General features: G+C 40.0%; 1 protein-coding gene across 1 annotated transcript in view; it reads left to right on the forward strand.

Moving 5' to 3' along the window:
• The window catches only part of bbs9 (Bardet-Biedl syndrome 9), a 158,761-nt gene that overhangs the window by 103,515 nt on the left and 34,137 nt on the right, over window positions 1-21,109 (forward strand). The gene's annotated exons all lie outside the window — the stretch shown is intronic.

Raw genomic sequence — 21,109 nt, forward strand, 5'->3', positions numbered from 1 at the left:
TCGCTCCGAGCTTGTCAGTAAATACTGACCAAAGCTCCCTGACACTGATAAAGCCCTGACTGTCATCCACATCTCTTCTCGCTCACAGCATACTGCTCTTTTTCATCAGTCAAATTGTAAATTTTTAATTGACTTATATTTCCGCTGTTGTGCACAGGTTCGCTGAGAGACTCTTACTCTTGTTGATTTTGTTCTCTCCAAAAAAAGGTTTTAACAGCAAGCAAAAAAAAGACAGTAATGATTTGCTTCAAACTAAAATTACTTCCAGACTTTTGTGAGTGACGGTGGCTGTTTCATAAACTGTATTACAGTTAAAATATGCGGTAAATCATTTTAGATCAGTGACATCTCTCCCATCTGTGTGCTATAAAAGTTCTTCTTCCAACCATTCAACCCCACATGGAACAATTAAAGCAATACTATGTAACTTCTCAAAAAGCCCATTATGGAGCTCCCCCTACAGGCTTGGAGGTAATGTACGGTTACACTGTCGTAAATACAACACCCTTTCACTTTAACGTTTCACGTTTGTTGACGAACCGGGGAGGAGTCAGAAGGTGCAAGCTATGTCAACAGAGAAGGTAAGAGTAATCAAATGTACCTGGGAGTGTGAGAGGGGTCTATTTGTTTTTGCGGTAGGTGTGCCAGAAAGCAAGTCGAAGTACTTCTGCTCAGCTCCCGGGCCGGTCCAGCAAAGTTACATAGCGTAGTTTTTCCAAATCAGACCCCCGAAGGGCATAGGAGACAGGCCAATCGTAATATTAAAACTCATTCTAGCCGCACAATTTTTTTCAAGCTGTTATTTTAAGGCAGAAATGTGACATAGTATTGCTTTAACATGAAGAATATCTAATATGAGATAGTTCAAGGGGCAAAGAAGTTCATTTTTATTTTACCGAAAAAACTAAATTACTTACAAACAAGGTGATTCTCTTTTTAATTTGAACATATATTATATGATGTACTTTACAAACCATTATGCTTCTCCTGCAAATATGGGATCCGTGTTTTGTGTCTCTCCGTTCTTTGTTCTATCGCCATGCAAACAGTGATGGACATTATTCAAATACTGTATATATACTGTGTATATATATATATATATATATTATGGTGTTATTGCTTTTTCCATATGAAACGGGGTGTGTCCACCACTGATAGATAACAGTTGCCAGGTCTGCTCTCGGTGTCTCTCAGCCTGAGGAGTTGGTCCACACTCATCCTCTGCTGAGTGGCTGTCTGTCTGACGTTGTCCCACTTATGTTTTCATCCATGTGACTCTGCTTGCAGTCTGGCCTTCTCTTTTCCCGGGAGATATCTTATGCTATATTTGTTTTTCCAATCAACTGGACCGGCACCTCCATATCTGTCTTTCTTCCTCCTTCTTGGCTTGTTATACTTTGTTTGACTTTAATCCATTATCAAATCAACTCAAATCAAATCAAATTTATTTGTATAGCACATTTCATGTACAAAACAATTCAAAGTGCTTCACGTAAAATAAAAGCATTACAGCAGGGAGTGTAAGAAGCATTAAAATTACATTAAAAATACCCCCTTTTCAGTTTTTGTTGTTTAGTTCCTTACAGGATTATTTAATCTGCGATACTATCACCTAAACGCACACACACACATTGCCAAGGGTCTAAACCCATGCAGAAAATGCATATTGTTTACTGGTTTTGTCTTACATACACTGACAAACACACTCACACATCCAGACCACTGCCAGAAAGGGGCTTTGTTTGTATTAAGGGACAAATCCTTGTTTTATGACAGTTTGTCTTTCCTAAACCGAGGCGGATAGATTCTCTTTGAAGGGGTCTACTTTGGTTAAAGGCTGGTGGGTTTTTGTGTGTTAGAGCGCATGTGTGTGCACTCATGTGGTTAATCCAGTCAGGCGTCACCGCTAATGAGAAGGGGAGGTGTGGGAGACACTGAGAAGGCGACATAGGGATCATTAGATACGCACATATATACATATACGTCTACACACAGCACAGCAGTGAGCGTGTCAGTGCCAGTATAAGTTCTCTGATCTCAGACGTACTGTACACCCTTTACTGATGCAAAGGTTCTAACAAGCCTTTGTGCCAAATGCCCATTCATTTGCTGCACTGTTTCATTTATTTAATGATTTTTACCTTGTTTAAGATGAATGACCAAAAAAAAGTCTAAAACAATCTGAGATTGTTAGTCAGCGTGAACAGTTTTGCTTTGTTCCATCATCAGAATTACTCCTGTAACTTGACACGTTTGTCCTGCCACCATCACCAAAATTCTTAGTGATCCATGCCCAAAAACAACACAATATTCAAGTAGATGGACCTTTTAGTCAATCTGTTGAACAAAAGTTTAGTCATAAAGCACAGTTGAATGCCAGTGAATAGTTAGGATTCCACACATTAGTTGTTTATGTGTTGCTCATATATTTATAAACTTAACGGGCTTTTTATGGGTTTGAAATGGTCTCCAAGAACAGTTTGACAGGGATTTTGGTTAGAAATCTGCTCTCTGTATATATCAGTACATTGAATTAATTCATGTTAGTCACTGGTCTAGTACAAGTAAATTAAAAAAAAAAGACAGATGTGGGGTTTTAAAGGTCCAGTGTTTGAATTCAGTCCGTCCCCACCCCATTCTGAATTATGATGGCCATCATAAACACAAAAGTCCTGCTCGAGAACCAGGGTTTGGTAGTTGGAACATGATGTTGTGGTGTATAAAACACGTTTAAATAAGCTGTGTTTTGTTACCGCTCATCATCAGAAATAGATCAATGAAGATAAACTTTAATGGGACAACGTCAATTCCAAAGTCTGATTTTCTGTTTGTTAAAGCCTCTGTGCAAAACTTGTAATTTGAATTGTGTCATATTAAAAACTATTTCCTCTGTTATGCTGGAGTCTACAACCCAGTCAACATCGCTGTGTGCAGAGGCCAGTTAGATAAGAGCTCGCCATCAAATGGCATGACACGCAATGTGCCACATAATAGCTGCCAATCTGCAGCTGACTGCCAAACATCCTGAAGACATATATTACATCCATAGCTACATAAAGCTCAGTACAAAGACTCACTCCGTAAAAGAAAAAAAGTCGCCATAGATGTCATTTGACATGAATTTTTTCAGGCTTTGTGTTTTGTCTGTGATCATCCCAAACTTGATATCAAAACAGAGACTCAACAGTCCTCTGTGGCTGTTTTTCTCACACACACACAAACAAACGTCACTTCTGCCAGACACGACTGACAAAAGCAAGAGGAAAATTATCCCTAATTAGCATTGTTTGTCATGGAAACCTCCAGATCATGTCTGTGGTTTGCACTTAAAAGAGGAGGAGGGACAGAGGGCACAGGGAAAAAGATTTTGGAACCATGAGGAGGAAGTTTCGTAACACCATGTCCAGACTTGTCCTTTAGCCACTACTCCTCCTCCTGCTCTTGAGAGAGAAAAAAAGAAACAGCAGTTGTCTGTACAGCACTTTCTTATGGTTATGTGACTGTTTATTAAATCTGGTCGCTAAAGTGTCCTTTAATGCTTAATCTTACTTCATATATACTGCTGATCACACCAGAGTTTGACAAAGATTATTCTGCAAAAAGTTCAAATCAGCTGACTATGTATTATGCCAATGAGTTGATTTGATTCTCTGTGCATTGTTTAAATTTGCCCCAACTTCTACAGTGATATATTTTTTTTCTCTGATTGTGGCAAAATGCCAAAAAAGCCAGTGGGTAGACTGGCCAGCTCACAACTCCCATAAAATCAAGGAACAAGGTAACAGAGAACGAATCAGTTCAAAGCTGATATTTTTTACACAAAGACACACACCTACACTTTCCGCCTACCTGTCTATGACTTAAAAGTAATTAGGCGCCACGCCAAATCCCACATACACACACACAAGTCTTTCTATTACAGTACATGGCAGCCAGAAAGCAGGTTTGGTTGACTTGAAAGGCATCAAAAGGTGTCTGAGAGTAGGACACAGGAGGAGAATAGTGGAGCGCACTCCTTCTCTTTCCTCTTCTTGTAAAAGAGGGATAAAAGAGAGATGAAAGGGGGAGAAGGAAGACACTCTCCCTTCTCCTCTTTCCTGGCACTGCATCTCTTTTTGTTGTTCTGCTCCTCCCCTGAAGCCCACCTGGGATCAGAGGCATGATCCAGAGCACAGATGCACACATGCAGCCAGATGCGGGCACACATATACAGTCAGGAAAGTACAGGTTCACATAAAATCTCTACAGGCACACCATTAACACAGATGCATAAAGACACTTGGGGAAAAAAGTCCTTTCTGTTTCTTCTCTCCGTTTCTTACTGCGAGGTTAATTTGAACTCTGACCTAACATTAGGTGTCTTCCCTCATTCTTGTCTTTGAGTCTTTAGATGACTCATCAAGGCCAGAGTCGGTTTGTGGTCAATGGTCTCATTTGGTCGAATTATGTACCCCCCAACCACCATAGTAGATTTATGCTAACAGCTATTAGCCACCAGCTTGGGGCTTTATCCACCATTATTGAGGCCCAGAAATACTGCACCTCGTACGTACCATTATCTTCCCACAGTCATTTGCGATCTCTGTTGCTTGTTTGGAAGTCATTCAGGCATTTCAGTGTTGCATCTCACTTATATTGGCAATTACCACTCGCTGCTCGCCATTACCAATCTGTAATATCCTTCATGCATTAGCATGAGTTTCAGCTTTATCCATTAAGTGCTGGATCCAGATAAAAGCTGTAGTCCATTATTGTCTTGATGTAGCCATCTGAGAGAAAACACAGATAAAGGGAAGCAGATAAGTCAGCCTTAGAGATTAGCAGTTTTGTTTTTTTGTAAAGTCATTAATGCAACCTGATCTCATGACAGATTGTTTATTAGCTTCATCGTTTCACAGTCCAAAATGTTGGAATTTCCCAAAACGGGTTGAAAAAATAGTACAATTACCATGTTTTCTTTACTCACTCTCCTACAGCAGAGGCAGTTTATGTCTCAGTTTAGGATGACGTTGATGCTAGATGACCACCTGTAACCATCACGATGCAGATTTGTACTTCTTGCTAGATTACAATGTACACATTTAACACCATTTATTTGCCTATAAGCATTTAAGAGGAGAAACGAGGAGCGATTGGAGGCGTTATTCCACCATATCCAATGCTGGATAGCCCAATTAGAGACCCACACTTACATTTTCTGCCTTGCTAAGGGTTTGAGTTTGGAGTTAGATATATGATTTAGGCTTTTACATTTTGCTATTCATCGGTCACAGTCCCCATCAGATCACAAGGACATTGTCCTACACAAAACAACAGCGATATATCACAATTTCTGACCAGGGATTTTCATCCCACATGTTTTTGGACTTGTTAACACACGTATCAATCACGCGATTTTTGTCTACACTGGACTCCCCGACAGCAAAACGGAAAATCAACCAGTTAATGCTGGTGGAACAGCGGCTTTCTGATTGGTTCAATTGTAACTGCAGACTTTTGCAAATACTGCAGTGATGGACAGATCCATTCCACAAGTAGTTACTGACACCAGTGCTATCTATATTAAGGGAATTCTATTAAGAGATTCCCAATGATGTGTGTTCTGTGATGTAAAGAGGTTTGGAAAAAAAGATCGCTGTACTTTTGATCGACACTTGCTGTCAGTAGATATAGTTAGTTGTAAACAGCTGAAGTTTGAAAACGTTTTAATGTGTTTCTGCCATTTGAAATGGACACTCGATTCCCTCTGTGATATCAGAGTTTGCTCCATCCTGTCTAGACTTTCTTACCACTAAATCATAGTAATAATTACACAAATGTGACATAGAAATGGTCACAAATTACAAGGTAAAAGATATAATGGGAATTACAGTTTGCCCACAGGCAGCTTTGTACATGCTTCTGTCAGCTTTCAGGAAGTTCATTCTTATTTCTGACTCTGTGACATACAGTCACAACCTCCATCTCGTAATGTGCATATATAAATCTGCAAACATACCGATTCACTCCAGCCCTCTCTGCTCCGAGTTGTGCTGTCAGCAGCTGAGTGAAGCTGCACAGATAATGAAACTTCTAGTGACCCGCTGAGATCCGCAAGCCAGAGGAGACTTGTATTAACATGGCTGAATTACACAGGCCTGCTGTGTCAGTCGGTCTGTCAGATTACAGTAATAGTGAACAGAGCTATCAGCTTACTGTCACACACTGCGGCCGCTGTTCACATCCAGCATCTGCACACTCGCACATCGCACTCAGAGGGCAGGTTTCCTCATCCCGAACAGGATCCTCTGGGGCTGTGTCCAGAGTTTCTGACCCATGATGTGTGTGTGCTTGTTGATGGGTGTGACAGATAGAGGTTTCTTTATTCACAGCTCACCCCCCATGAATAAAAACACAGATAGAAAATGAGCCCTTGTTTGGCCATCCACACGCACTCACTTGTGTATACACAGAGTATTTCAGAGGTTAAGTGTCCTTGCAGATGGAAAATAAATATGTGGCTGATGAAACTAAGCCGAAATGTTGGATGTGTGCCTGAAATGGAAGTGAGTGCGTAAATGTTTAATGGTGTTTTAAGTCAGTAAAAGTGGGTGTGGACAGAAGATGAAGCGGGCTTGAACTTGCAGGCTGGAAGTGCTAGCTTGTGTATGTACATGTATGAACAAAAATGGTTTTGGAGGCACAGGTTATAAAAAGACACAACTTTATGAGCTTTTTCATCACCGTGGACCAGTACGGTAACGGTGATCGCCCTACCTAAAGCCTGATTCATATCTATAGTTGGAAATCACTCCCAGAATGTTAATCAGAAGAGTTTCTGACATTTATTTATGAAACAATAAAGTAAGCTTTTGCAAAATTATTTAAAAAATGAATTAGAAAACATGTGTAATCAGAAAAGCTCTTACATAGAGAACACACACTTATTTAAACAAAAATAATAATATTTCACCTATTTATATAAAAGGGGGTTATTTGAACTCCACAGGCTAGTGAAGATAGAAAGGATGACGGGACTTTTTACACACACAGGTTTGTTTGTGTATATAAACACAGAGAAACTGCGCTGTATCATCTATCAAACACTTCTTTGGGTTGACAGTGTCTCAGCGACATGGCGCACTAGTTGTAACTGTGATCAGTCACATATATTTTATTGAGATTATGTTTACCTCAATTCATGATAACAATATCTTCACTGTGTGACCTGAAATATTAATACTTTTGGGATTTACATGCACAAGTCAGCGGGAGGTTTGTAATATGGGGGGACAAAGTAAGATATCCTGTTCTATGCTTTTAGATTTAGTTGCATGTTGGAGAGCCACAAGAGTTAGTATTTTTGCCTAATCAGGGGGTTACATAGCATTTAAATTGGTGTGGTGTGTTCACTAAATTACAGCCGGTTTTCAGACACGTGTTCCCCAAGTCAAACATGTCAAATGTGTGTTCTTAAAATAAAGTTGCTTGCTTCTCTCATGCCAATTCGTCATGTGTGCGTTCTCCCCGAGTCCAGCTGTGTGTTGAGAGGGAGCTCCACACATCCAAATGTTTGTCAACCACCTTAAATCCAAGTTTTCATCAGCTGTGAGTTCCTGGAATGTGGATGTGCCTCAAGTTACCCATATACAACTGCTCATTAAAAGTTCTTCTAAATCCAAGTGGACACCATTCTGAGTTCCTTAACACCCAACAATTCCTCAAATGCGATCTCGCTATGTCTGACTCATCACTGCCTCGTTTCTTCATCAAGTGGGATCCAGAAACAAACTAATCAGCTGATTGGGGTAAAAAGAAATGAAGGATAGGAGCTCAGGGTTTATGACGAAGCTGAGACTGCGGAAGAACGACATACTCTGCTGTGCCATACAAACTGTGCTGGATACAAAGGTCGTTCCATCATCATTCTGACCTCCTGACAGGTTTTAATCTCTGAGCTTGCAACTTGTCAGCAGCATTTTTAAGTGGCAACATTTGCTCTTGTACTGTAACTCCAAAGCTCACGAATGCCAACAAAATCCCCACCGCGTGGCTATCACGCCATCTCGTGAACTATTTTTTGGCTCTGGTTGTGTTGACGGAGCACTGATGAGATGCTTGGCTATTTAATGTGTGTGTAATGTTCCACTAATGTCTCTGCAGCAGTATTATCTGATCGGCTATTCTTGGCTAGAGGCTAATGCTCACAGTGATTACAGATAAAGATGACGGTGGCTTTCCAAATATTTGTCGACTGGTCGGGTACCAGGGTGGACTAATGCATATGCACCCTGTAACGGAAAGTTCAGGAGTTTAAAGCCTTACAACAGCCGCTAAGTCCTGTCAGTGACCTTGTGTTGGGGTAGGTCATTCCTTGCACATTTATCTTAGATGGACATGATAAGTTATTAGAGAACGTCTTGAAGTCTATGGGAAAATCATATCTTAATGGACCAGTTGCATTTTTGTGCTGAAATACAGCAGAGACCAATATATCCTAGCTTTCGCTGGGAAACACATGCTTTCAACATTGCATATCTCACACCATTTAAAACTTAAAACTGCTATGTTTATGAAAAGTGGACGTGCTGACAACAGGGAGTGTAGTACGTCTGAAAAATGGTTTGTTCCATTTTTCAGGTGGTTTCAAACCACACTGGGAGGATTTTAGTGGCAGAGCCAAATATCTGCCTGACTTTACGAGACAAATTCAGTCTGGCAAAGTTAGATATTTCTATGGTACTACCAAAACGTTTGCATTCTCCTCTTGTCTTCTGTTGTGTTTTCCTATTTAAAAAGGGTCTAAGGTGCGACAGCAGCTTGTAATTTTTTACTTATCCACTGTGAAATTCCACTGACCCATTGACTTTTGACCTTGTGTCAGTGGTTATCTTTATACAGAGATTAAATATACAATTGGGGAAATGCACAGAGTGCTGGAATATTTCTTCATTTTTTTCTTATTTGCTTTGTGCAGCTAATTGCAGCTTTTATCATTTATTTGCAAGCTTTTATTTTTAACGGAGTCAGCAGACTCATTGGTAGTAATTTCATTAGATACACTGTGGCTTTCAACTTGAAAATTCACCCAGAGTTTACCCAGTGTAATGAGCTCAAAAGACTTTCACCATGATAATGACGTATAAATAAATAAGTGTTTGAACCACAGGAAATGTTTTTTAACAGCGGATTTATATCAACTCGCTCAGTGCGTTCTACATCTGTTCACACATCGCTCCATATGTTCAGTCTCCAAAGATTGGATCTAGCAAACCATTGCTTCATCAAGAATATCGAGTTTTTCTAGTTTACCATAACAACAAAGATGGAATATCTGAATTGAAATAACGGCAGCTTCTCTGGGAAAAATACATCAAGTGTTTATAAAGCCAGTATGACGCAAGAGGGAGTTTCATCGAAGCAATCTAATTTATCAAAGGCGTGTTGATAAGTTCTGTAAATTATGGTTAAAAGGGAGCCGGAGACAGAGAGGGAGGGAGAGAAAAGGAAATAGATTCAGCGAAGAGAGGGGGAGGGATAGAGAGGAAGAAAAGGGAGAGGCAGGAACTATTCTGGCTACGATAACCATCAACAAACCAGACAGTCTTTCGGAGCTCAAAACCCAGATGTGTATATGTGTGTTCCCCTCAGGTCATGTAACATGTGGTAAGGAGGCAGTGTTTTTGCGGTAGTGTCCATTCAGGCTCTCGCTCCTGAGGGAACCTTCCAGAAGGAATGAATGCTCTTCCTCTGGGAGGCCCGTGTAGGAAGTGCAGCTTCCAGCTTAGTGAAACCGGCCTTTACACCCCCTGCTGCTTTTCACATTAGGGCCATGCCAGCTCTGTTATGGAATATAACCATTATTCTAATATATTTTATGGTTGCAACGAGTTCAGTTTCATGGGTCATTCCATCTACACAGAGTATGGCCCTCATAACTTGAATGATAAAATGCCCTTGTTGTTTTATGTGAAAAGAGAGAGATGTTTTTACATCCTGAATCAAAAATCCACCAGTAAAACCAGTAAAACCAGCCAGTAAAAATCACTATGGGTCTAAACAGGAAATGCACACACATGTTGCATGCGGTCTTCATGCATTAACGTGCAGAAAAACTAACCGTCCCACATGCACCTGACATCAAACATGGTAAATGTCTGCCAATGTTGATGCTGATGAAGTATCCTCCCTCCTTACTAGATTAAAATTGGTTAGTCGTCTTTCCCTTTCTATTATATCCTTTATGTGCCCAAAATTTTGACCACTGAGGGTGATACATGTGCACAATTCCACACTGCTTTTTGACCATGATTAGTTCTCCATCTGGTTGCTCATTGCACTTTATGTAGCCTTATTTGTTATTGTGTGCACTCTTTACAGGAAATGTAAGTGTGGATTTCAGACAGTAATTGTATATCTATAGGTTAATAAATTTAGTATTTATCAGTATTTGGACTCCTGCTCCATCACCTTACGAGATGGATTTAATATCGGGTCAAATTATACTTAATTATTATAGAAAGCCTAACAATACATTTATTATTCTGTTTTTAAAAATTAAGAATTGCCAGTTTAACAGGGTCTAATGAAATTTGAAGGAGCAGAGTTGAAAAGAAATATTTTTGTGGGACAGAAAAAAATGTGTTTAAGCTTCAAGCTCAACAGTGGTTTGGCCTATCTGCTTTGAAATAGTTTTGGGAAATTTAGAATGGTTTAGCAGAACAAGTTGTTAGTAAAATAAGCCAAGTCAACCACCGTGTCAGGAAAACAGATGTTCTGCATGTTTTTTACAGAAGGACTCTTAATTCTGACTGACAGGGAAGCAACGCACTGTTCTTTTTTTTTCTCTTCTCTGCATTTGTCTTTATTTTATCTTGTTACTTTGTTTTTTTTTGTTTATTTGTTAAGAAGCTAGTAAAAATCTCAGGTTTTGTAGTGTACAGATGGTCTTACATACATGAGCTGTGCAGTTTTGAGGTGATCAGGGACTGTTTTTCTTTGTAACAAAAGCTCCTCTTTGTTGCCTCATCCCCCTTGAATCCCCACAACCTCAACTTCCACCCCCTTCCCCCATTTTTTTTTTTTTTTCAAACAAGGGACCTTTAATTTGGTGAGAAGGAAGCAATGAATTGTCGAGTGTACTTTTCCACCGGCAGCCTCTCGTCTGTCTAATGCAAAACCCAGTGGGTAACAAATGTTGGACTGGTGCTGCTCCCCATCATCTAAAGTCTTCTGTCTTCTGCCTTTCATCTACTAGCTATTATTATATCTTATTTTCTCTATTGGATCTTCATCAATGGTAATATTTAGGAATTAGTTAAATTAGTCACAGTTAAAGGGTGTACTCTGTATATTGCATGTTTTATTCTTGATCCTCTGGAATATAGTATTGCACAGGCTATATTTATGTCTAATGTGCGATCTTGGGGTGGAGCCTGTGTGTATGCATGATGGTTTGGGAGATGTGTGAAAGTGTATGTGAGTGGAGAGTTTATCAGAGGAGACGTGTCAATTAGCTGGGGGGTACAGAAGGCAGAGCCATAGGTTAAATGTCAGGGTGGGGGGATTCGTCAGCTGTCACTAACTATAAAAACTTACTGTGCTCTTGTTCACGTGTGTAAGCACCATGGAAAGAGCCCCATTGTGGGTCAGTCACTGAGCAGGCTGTGAACAGACACACGGCTCACTGTGTGTGGCGACACTTTCTTCTGCAACAAGACTGACGGCACAAAATTAAAACAAATTGTCACCTCTGAAAGAGAGACCTCTGTGTTTTATTTCTCTTAAATGTTCAGTTCAGCCAAAAGTGAAGCACAGCAGAAAACATGTACGACTACAGTTTAGCAAATGATTCGTGCATTTATGTTTGTTGCAGGTTTTGTGTCTATGTAGTCTGTGTGTCGGAAAGGTCTTAAAAGTGTGAGGACAGATTCACTTTGTGCTGTGTGTGAAAATATCGACTAAACTCCTTGAAGCATCCATGAAACCCAGTTGGTTCCATTACAGACTTTTCCATTCATGTGATGAATGCCAAATGTGTATAGTATATGGGAAAATTCAGTCTGATACCACCTGGGGAGGAAAAAGAAAAACAACAAAACACTTGGCTTATATTTCTCTTTTTCCATTTAAATGGTTCGCTAAATTGTAAAGTCCGAAGTTCATCCGCAGAGGAGAATGCTCCTGCGTCTCGGACAGTGACGAGAAATACTGCAGCAATTTATGGTACCACATAAATCGGTATTTTTGATCATCAAACCTTTTGAGTTAAACCCCGAAATAAGATTAGAAGCCTGTTAATGAGCATCATTTCTTTCGGATGGATTTTTGCTTACACTTTCAACACATTAAAACAGACTCCGTCGCATATTATTAAATTTGAATTCTGAGATTTTGTAAGTCCAGCCATCATAAAACCATCATTAGGGATTAAATGATGGTTGAAAGCTTTTTAGAGAAAATTAGCCACAATTTAGAAAAATCTAAATCAGAAATAAGTGTTGCTCCTGATGTTGACTCAGATAAACACTTTTTAGACCCATTTTATAATGAAGTGGTTTTGATAATCTGGATAAACTGCTGTCTTATTTATAAACTACCTGATCACTTTACTGCTTTTTGCCCCGATGAGGATTTCAGCCATTCTTTTTGAGCGTTTAATGCAACTAATGAACAAGATGACAAAAAGCACAAAAATGAATAAAACTAAAATAATCCCATATTATTCTGTAGGAAAGCTTGCATTAAACCTCTGCTAAGTAAAGGAAAAGTAAAGTCCTCATAATCTCAGACTGAATGACGACTATATTCCAAAATTCACGTATAGACTTTATATATATTATATATAGGTCTGGAAAGGACCTGTTCCTCTGAGATCTTAGGTGTTTTCTCTGCTAGCGCAAGAGGTGATCAGTGTCGGTGAAAAGACTCGGCTCAGTCCTTAGAGTTGGCGACGGCTCAACACAAAGTACAGGCTTGAGACCGCAGACAGAAGCATTATGGGTACATTTTGCTTTCTTTCCTCTCCATCCTCTCGCTTCAATCTCACACCCTCCATTTCTCCTTCCAACTCCATCTCTTCCTCCTATCTCCCTGTAGTCTTATGTGTGCACGTGTGTGTGCTCAGTCATAAGAGCGGTGTGTATTTTTGTGATGGCAGAGGACGTGATTAGTTTCCTTCATTAGGCTAAAGGCTTGGCTTTGCTCCATGGCAAATATTGGGCCATGGAAATTAGACATTTGGGCGTGCGCTCTCTCTCTCTCTCTCTCTCTCTCTCTCTCTCTCTCTCTCTCTCTCTCTCTCTCTCTCTCTCTCTCTCTCTCTCTCTCTCTCTCTCTCTCTCTCTCTCTCTCTCTCTCTCTCTCTCTCTCTCTCTCTCTCTCTCTCTCTCTCTCTCTCTCTCTCTCTCTCTCTCTCTCTCTCTCTCTCTCTCTCTCTCTCTCTCACACACACACACACACATACTTTTTTTTTTTTTAAGGGGTGCACCTCTACCACTCGTCTAATATGCTCTCACAGTCCGAGAAAAGACATTCCTAATTTATTCAGCAAATGGTCGTAGACACACACACACGAATCGACATTTTGCGAGCAAATTGACAAGCACAAACACACCCCCACATGCACATTCTGACCACATTTCAACACCCTCCTGCGCACGGTGAGTAAAATGAAAACACACAAACTTTCTGGCCTGTTCCACACTGTCCAGCTCGCCCACACACACACTTGAACCTGTCCCCCTGGAAATGGAAAGGTTCGAAGTTTGCCTTGCTCCGGCACACAGATTGTGACTTGGTTCTGTTTTACTGTGCCTCTAATTAATTCCAGCTGTTAATAAGATGCGTTCAATTCCAGACGGCCCACAGTTGCCACATGTGTGTGTGACCCGCCTCTTAAAATAACACTCTGACAGATCGGTCCACAACTAGAGTGACCACCTGAACTGAATAACAGACAAGTTACAAGTATCACTAGTTATTTAACCACTATTTACTTATTTTACTCCACCTTTTCACTTAGTTTAGCTAAATAGGATACATAGAATATGTCAAGAGGATCCTGATTATGATGTTTAATCCTATACACACTTTGTAAATTGAGCCAAAATGACCACATATAAGTAATTTACCTATCCAGACTACTACTAAGTAAATATACTGTCCAAAAGTACTAATTGGTTTCTGACTTCTGGAATAGAAGTCTAAAATACCCACAGTCCCTCTTGGGAGCCAATGATGAACGTCAGTGAAGACAGAACGTCCACAAATGCAAGTTGAAACTCATGTTAACTGCATTCTGTACACTAAATAGGAGAGGGGGCCATCAAGCTATCAGCGCACAGTTCAAAAGTCATTATTGATGTGATGACTGATGTGATGGTATGGGAGTACATTAGTGTGTGTTGCATGGGTAACTTGCACCTGAGCTTATTGGAATAAATGAACATTGATATGTAAATATGACAAGGGAACCTCCAAACCTAGCCTGGCTGACGCGTCCACAATCTCGATGAGATGGTGGTCTGGGAACTAGGTGTGCATTTTCTCGTATTTGAGGCGTGGTTTACGAATGCCTAGAGCCGTTTATTGGGCGCTACGAATGTCTATCAAATGACGTCAGGTTCTTCCCATGCTGCTTTGCGCGCGATTCATAGCCAATTGTATCACTTTATACCAGATGACGACAGAAATTCGAGGAAGAAGAAAAAAATGGAAAATAAAAGTAAACTTGCGCTCTAAGCTACTCAAATTGACAACAAAGTAGGCCTATATGCTATATTCTACATGAATTTTTATGTTGTAGAGTTGTGAATTTATTTTAATAATGGAGAAATTGAGCAGCCTTGCTTTGTTGTCTACAGTAGTAGATCAACCCTCATCTTACTTTGAAGCTCCCAGCTCTCTGAAGTGACGTCGACGCAGCTTTAGCTGCAGAGAAGCTATCAGGCTTGTGTTGATGATAATAATAAACTCCTGGACTATGTACAAACTTCTAAATGCATCGTTTTGTGAGTACAGACCATATTTGTGCTACTGTAGAAGTTTGGTTCCATGACATGTGATTTTAGTGTGGTAATTTTGGAGATACTGCCAGGGTCCGTTAGCGCTTGTAGCCTACTAAGCTATTCGGGATAACTCTGTAACTCAGCTGATGTTCAGCCAATATCGTAAAAACTTCGGGTGGGCTACTTGGCTGGATGTCACGGTTCAAATGACCCTAGGGTGAATCTACTCCGAAACACTTTCTAAGGCTGCATTGAACGGTAACGTTGTGTCCGCTGTCATGTTGGATTAACGCTCTACAAGCTTCGGTGTAGCGCATAGACGTCGTCATCGTCTTGCTGCCCCCCCGTTCTGTGATTGGTTCCCAAACTCTAGCAAAAATAAGGGCGGTGGTTTCCAGGCTGACTTTGCAGTGAGAATGAAATCGAGCGCAAAGCAGCATGGGAATTCCCAGGCTACTCCAAACCGGTAATGAGCTATAAATCAAACAATAGTTGGAAAACATTTTGATTTCAAATCTAGCTTATTTGGTCTCCTCACTTGAGAAATGCCTCCAGAGTGACATTAAAAGACGCAGCGATACAACACAGTGATCATCATGACTTCTTTTAAACATACAATTTAAAGGGCACCACTTTTTTTTTGTCTTTTTAAATAATTAATTTAATTTTGATTTTATTTGATATTTGATTCACACACTGATGATTACATGTGTTTATCGTCCAGTTATTATACAACATCCCCTTTTCTGGAAACAAAGATCAGTGGAAACCACACCCACTTTTTGTAACTTATTTGGACACGCAACCACATACGGATGTATGTTTGTTAACAGTATAAATCTTGTTCCCTCACTTAGATGTGCGCATGTCAAAACAGACACACATAATCCCAAAAATGTGTGTGGTCATTGATTCACTCTCCCATTTCTAGTCCCAGTCACACACACACACACACACACACACACACACACACACACACACACACACACACACACACTCAGTGTGCAGTGGGTAGCTATGTGCTGAGCTGGTGCTGCGCTGGCTGGTGGAGGAGGAAGAGGGTTTAACTCGGACAAAGGCAGTCAGGCCCGACGAGAGGAAGAGGCTGTCGAGGTAGATGCCGCCTCTGACCTCTTTACCACTTGTGTGTGTGAACAGAGACAGATCCAACATACAAACACTGTCAAGCTAATATGTGTGCATGAGCTCATTTCAACACACTTAGCCAACGACTACCCCCCTACACTCTGAACTTTGTACTGCTGGTTGTAGAGTTAGTGTGAATTTAGGGGGGGATCTCCCTAAGATAGAGACCGTGATACACACACATGTAGTGTGGATACAAAGTGAGGGCTATATTTCATCTTTTGCTGTGTGTGGAGTTATGTCCCAATGTTTATGGCACTTTATTTCTTTTTGGAAAGATATGTGGATGTGTTTGTGTGTGTTACAGTTTGTGTGAATGTGGAAGGGTGTGGGAGTGTGTCGGGAGGAAAGACCAGTTTTCTTGGAAGCACTGAGCTTTGACGTTCCTCTGTGTTTGTGGTGCATATGTGTACGTCAAGCTCGGTTTATGTGTTAGTCTGTTTATCGCTGTGTGTTTTGGAGAAAGTGTGTATGCAGTGAATTGGGTCTTCCCTTCTAAAAAAAATGTTAACTGGACACTGATTAGTCTGGAGCTGTGTCTGAAATTCATCTCTTTCTTCCCCCGTCACTTTTCCTTATAAACATTCCATAGTTTACTAAACGTATTGATCTTAATCACTTTGTATTGGTGACAGGTTTGATTTATCTTAACAGTAGGAAAAATTAAACACATGAACTGGACTGTACATTGTTTTTGATGAATTAAGCAGAGCGTAGTTTTAATACTAAGATTTCAGGTTTATAAAATGGCAGAAAGTAGAACTGATGTGCAAGAGAACAACAACTAAGCTATAATATAATAGCCTTAACTTGGAAATCAATCCACTTAAAGGATGAGCAAAGTAGATGGAGATGGATTTTTTGCTCTTGCTCAGATTTCGGGGCCCTATACACAAGCTGACCATGGGCCACAGGGCATGTCTGGAGCATGGGAAAATGTGTGCCTCTCTTGTATTTTTGATGTGCATGCACCCTTGTCCGACTTCGTCTACGACTTTTTTCCAGCAGATTCAACATGTAAAATTGGAGCTCATTCTGAATGGCTAACAGCTAACTTAACACACTATCTTCCTTCATTTCTCATCCTCATCCCTCCCAAACAAGCAAAGCTTTTGCAACAAATTGGCCTTGTGGAGTGAAGAAACGGAAAACTCAAGAACACCAGCTCCGTACGACATTACTGATTACATTTCTTTTGCTTATTTTTTTCTTCACTGGTGAACTTTGTCTTCTAAGTGATGCTCGGAGGCTCTTCTCATCGGCTCTTTGCATCAGTTTGTTGTATATTGGCCCTTATGTAAACATCACAGATAAGTGTTATTTATCAAATATTTTGCGATCATTAGATCATAATTTGAACTCTTTAACACAATTGTTAACTGCCAAACACCTGTAGAATTGATGAGATTCTCATTGGTTTTACTTGGTTTTCTGTGGGATTCAGCAAATATTATCATTTTACTACTATATTATGGTAAAAATCCTATTAGAATTGATGTGATGTATTCATATTTAAGACAATATGAAGCATAAAGTCTTGAAGGGAAGTTCTCTCAAGCAGTCATGAAGGTATTTTGACCGTCTCGCGAACTCCTGTGAGGGTTAAAATCATAATTATGTAAGCCAAAACATTTAGATTTTGATTAATATCAGAAAACCAAACCAAACCCCGCCTGGCATATTTTTTTTCCAAATTAAAATGACCCTAGTACTGAAGCCAAATGCTATTTTATCCATGACATCTATAACTGAAAACCTACTGAAGGTAATTTCTTACCACTGTCACACCCATGATTACCTGTAAATGGGACAGCTTTCCTTGTTCTTGTGACTTGGACCCATTATATCCAGGACTGCACAGAGCTGCACTGAGGCACAGTGGCTTTAATGAGAGGAGCCGAGGCACACAGCTCCATATAGGCTCATATTGATCATTTTGTTCTGTGAGCCAACAGTCATTTGCTATGGAGACACTAAAGCAACACTCTTATGGGTTACCTCTGCTCTTTTCTCCAAATACTTCTCAACTTGAATGGGCTCATAGTGCTGGTACCAAACTCGCTAGTTTCCCTTTCATAATCTTGTAACTTGTAAATCGACAGTAAAATCGCAGCTTTCCTCTCCTCGTGTGCTGTCAGCTCCGGCTTTCCTGACCAAATTCTACATTTTATTCTGGCTTCTGCCTCTGTGATCTGCTCTTCAATGCTGCACTCTGTGAAGTTCCTCTTGTTCTTTGCAGCAGGGTTTGCTCTTGTTAATTTGATAGTTTTTGACAGGAGGGGTGTGTTGATGTATTTTGCATAGTTATCTCTGAAAGGAGCCAAGGCGTATTTACTGGCTCATTCATGTGCGCTCACATTTCCATTAATTTGGCTTTATAAAGGCAAGTTCAGGTGTGCACAGTTTTATACATGCGGATGTTTCTTGATGGACATACTTTTATACACAAGGCCCCTGATTTTTATTACTCCGCATTTTAAAGGATGCTGCAGCTCCCACTCTCAAGTTACAGCCTTCGTGTTCGTGGTATTATTTACGCCAAGGTGTGGTTTTTCTCCAGAGAACTTTCACTATGAAGACGTATCTAGTTCTTTGGTGATTTACTTTTGCAGTTGCAAAACCTCATGCCAAACACCATTACAGGAGTTTACAACCTCTCTGTTGGTCTCAGCCATATGTGGATGAATGGCCCCTCTGGCCTGAAATCACAATAAAATCAAACATTAGAAAGATGCTCACCAAACAAAGCAGAATCAGTTTGCTTTTGAGGGGGGTTTCGTCTTGCAGATTCCATGTTGGTTCATGCTGCTATAGAAGTGGCTCAGACAAATTTTTGGAATCACTGAGGTTAAGATAGCTGAGGTATAATTATACATGTGGTTCTTTGTCAAATCACCAAACTGAGCATTCCTGCACAGTATTTTTTATGGTCAACCACACACGCGCATTTATATTCCTTGGAACACTTTGTCACTTTTGGTGCAGGCAGTTTTTGTTGCTGGCTTCCAGCAAGGAAGGACACTTTAAGCCGTACACAGTCGCTGAGTACTAAGAGATAAATGTCTGTGGTGGATGGCACACTGAACTGAATTTCATACACGAACAATACACCAGCGTATTCTTATATATTTAAACACATTGTCGCAGTGGAATGCAGACACACTTGCACATATCCCCTTAGGTACTCCGCCACTATTGGATGTACAAATCAAAGCCTACAATGCCTGTTATAGTCTTTAGAGACAGACGGTAATTAACTGGGAACATCCCAGTGAGACCAGTACTGACTGACTCCATCAATCACAGCCAATCTACTGCAACCACTGGAATGTCTACAGGGAGTTTGCAGGCAAGCATTTTGTTAAATCAGGAGTGCTGGGTGGGTGTGTTTGTGTTTGCTTCACTTAACACAATATTTGTTTGGCATTTTGGCATAAATAATCATGGAATAGCAATCCGTGTATCTTTGTTTTTTGTGTAGATGATGCAAGTGTTTGGCTGTCTTGTATTTAGTTGCATATTGTTATTGTAAACTATAACTTTCCCTGAATCTTCCAACCATCTCCAGCTGGCAAAATGTAGGTGTTAGAAGAAAATATTCCAGTTTTTATTGGTCTAGCAAATTGTTACATTGTAGTCATTTTTATTTTGGGGCAGAACATAATAAAACAATACAGAGTAAAATGTGGTGATTAACACAAGTATTAATGGAAACATTTATAAGATTCATGCGAACCACTGATACAAATAAGTTGACAACCTAATCTATCTGCAGGGCTGCCTGTTACCTCTTCCTGCCAAATGACCTGTGTCTTTTAAAAATAGATAGGACGTTCCACACTTGTAAATAACTTTTTAATCTAGACTTTTCATACATTTTACCATGAATGTGAGTTACCTCCCACGACTGTTATGTGATTGTTTAGCATTGATTATTAGAGAAATGTGGTATTTATTTTCCAGCCAGGAATGCAGAAGAAGAGAGTGAAACAAGACGGTGTTGTGGAAAGAGTGCCTCAAATGAAGGAAAGCAAACTATGACCAAACCAAAACGATGGAAAGACAGCTAAAGAGTGAGCAGAGAAAAATAGAACTGAAGACTATTTAAAAACTGGTTCTGAAACTGTTTACTCGTGGAAGAGTTGCGGTTTCAACCCTGTGTGCAGTCTTTGATTTCTGTACATCATAATTAATTACTTAGTACTTAGTTCTAAGTACTTTTTGTCATTATACAGTGTTTTCCACCTCTTGCAAGTGTAAAAACATTTCAATTATTGCGCTGAAATATGCAGAACAGCCACTATAATCCTCACATTATCAGACTGGAACTTTACATTCAAGCTTTTCTTTTTTTTTTCTCTCTATAGAATTAATTTGATCTTTCACACATGTTTGATGCAAACAGATGATACCCTCAGGTTGTGTATGTGTTGGTGTGTGAGACAGAGAGGGGACACGAAAGGGTTAAGTAGGGAAATGCTGGAGCCAGAGAGATTGACCCAGACATGACCTGTCTATGAGAACATGGTTTAACCCCTTTCTCTGTTTCTCACACACACTGAGCAGCTCATCCTGAAATGATGGAGAGATAAAAGTGGGATGGCAGAGCTTGTTTTTATTGCCGGAGTTTTAATATAACGTGTAAGACTACATTGTTGTGTTATTTTGCGGCACAGACACATCCAACATGAAGACTGCTCTTTGGAGAGTTACGATGCAGATAATTTGATGGTTTGATCCACCCCTGCATATATTTGTTGTGTAAATGAATGGCTGTGTGTTTGTATAGCAAGTAGATATTTGAATAGAAAGTAAGTAAAACTAACCCTCACAGAGTTTTTCAGAAGGTCTGAAAGAAGTTGCGTAAGTCTGAGGTTTTAGAGCTAAAGCATCTATTCTGAAACTTGTGTATTTTTAAAGAACATCTTCGAGTACAGTATTTTCTGCAACCGTTTGCTATTTTAGTCTAACAATTC

This window comes from Odontesthes bonariensis, chromosome 5 (genome assembly GCF_027942865.1).
Source record: "Odontesthes bonariensis isolate fOdoBon6 chromosome 5, fOdoBon6.hap1, whole genome shotgun sequence".
Taxonomy (NCBI): domain Eukaryota; kingdom Metazoa; phylum Chordata; class Actinopteri; order Atheriniformes; family Atherinopsidae; genus Odontesthes; species Odontesthes bonariensis.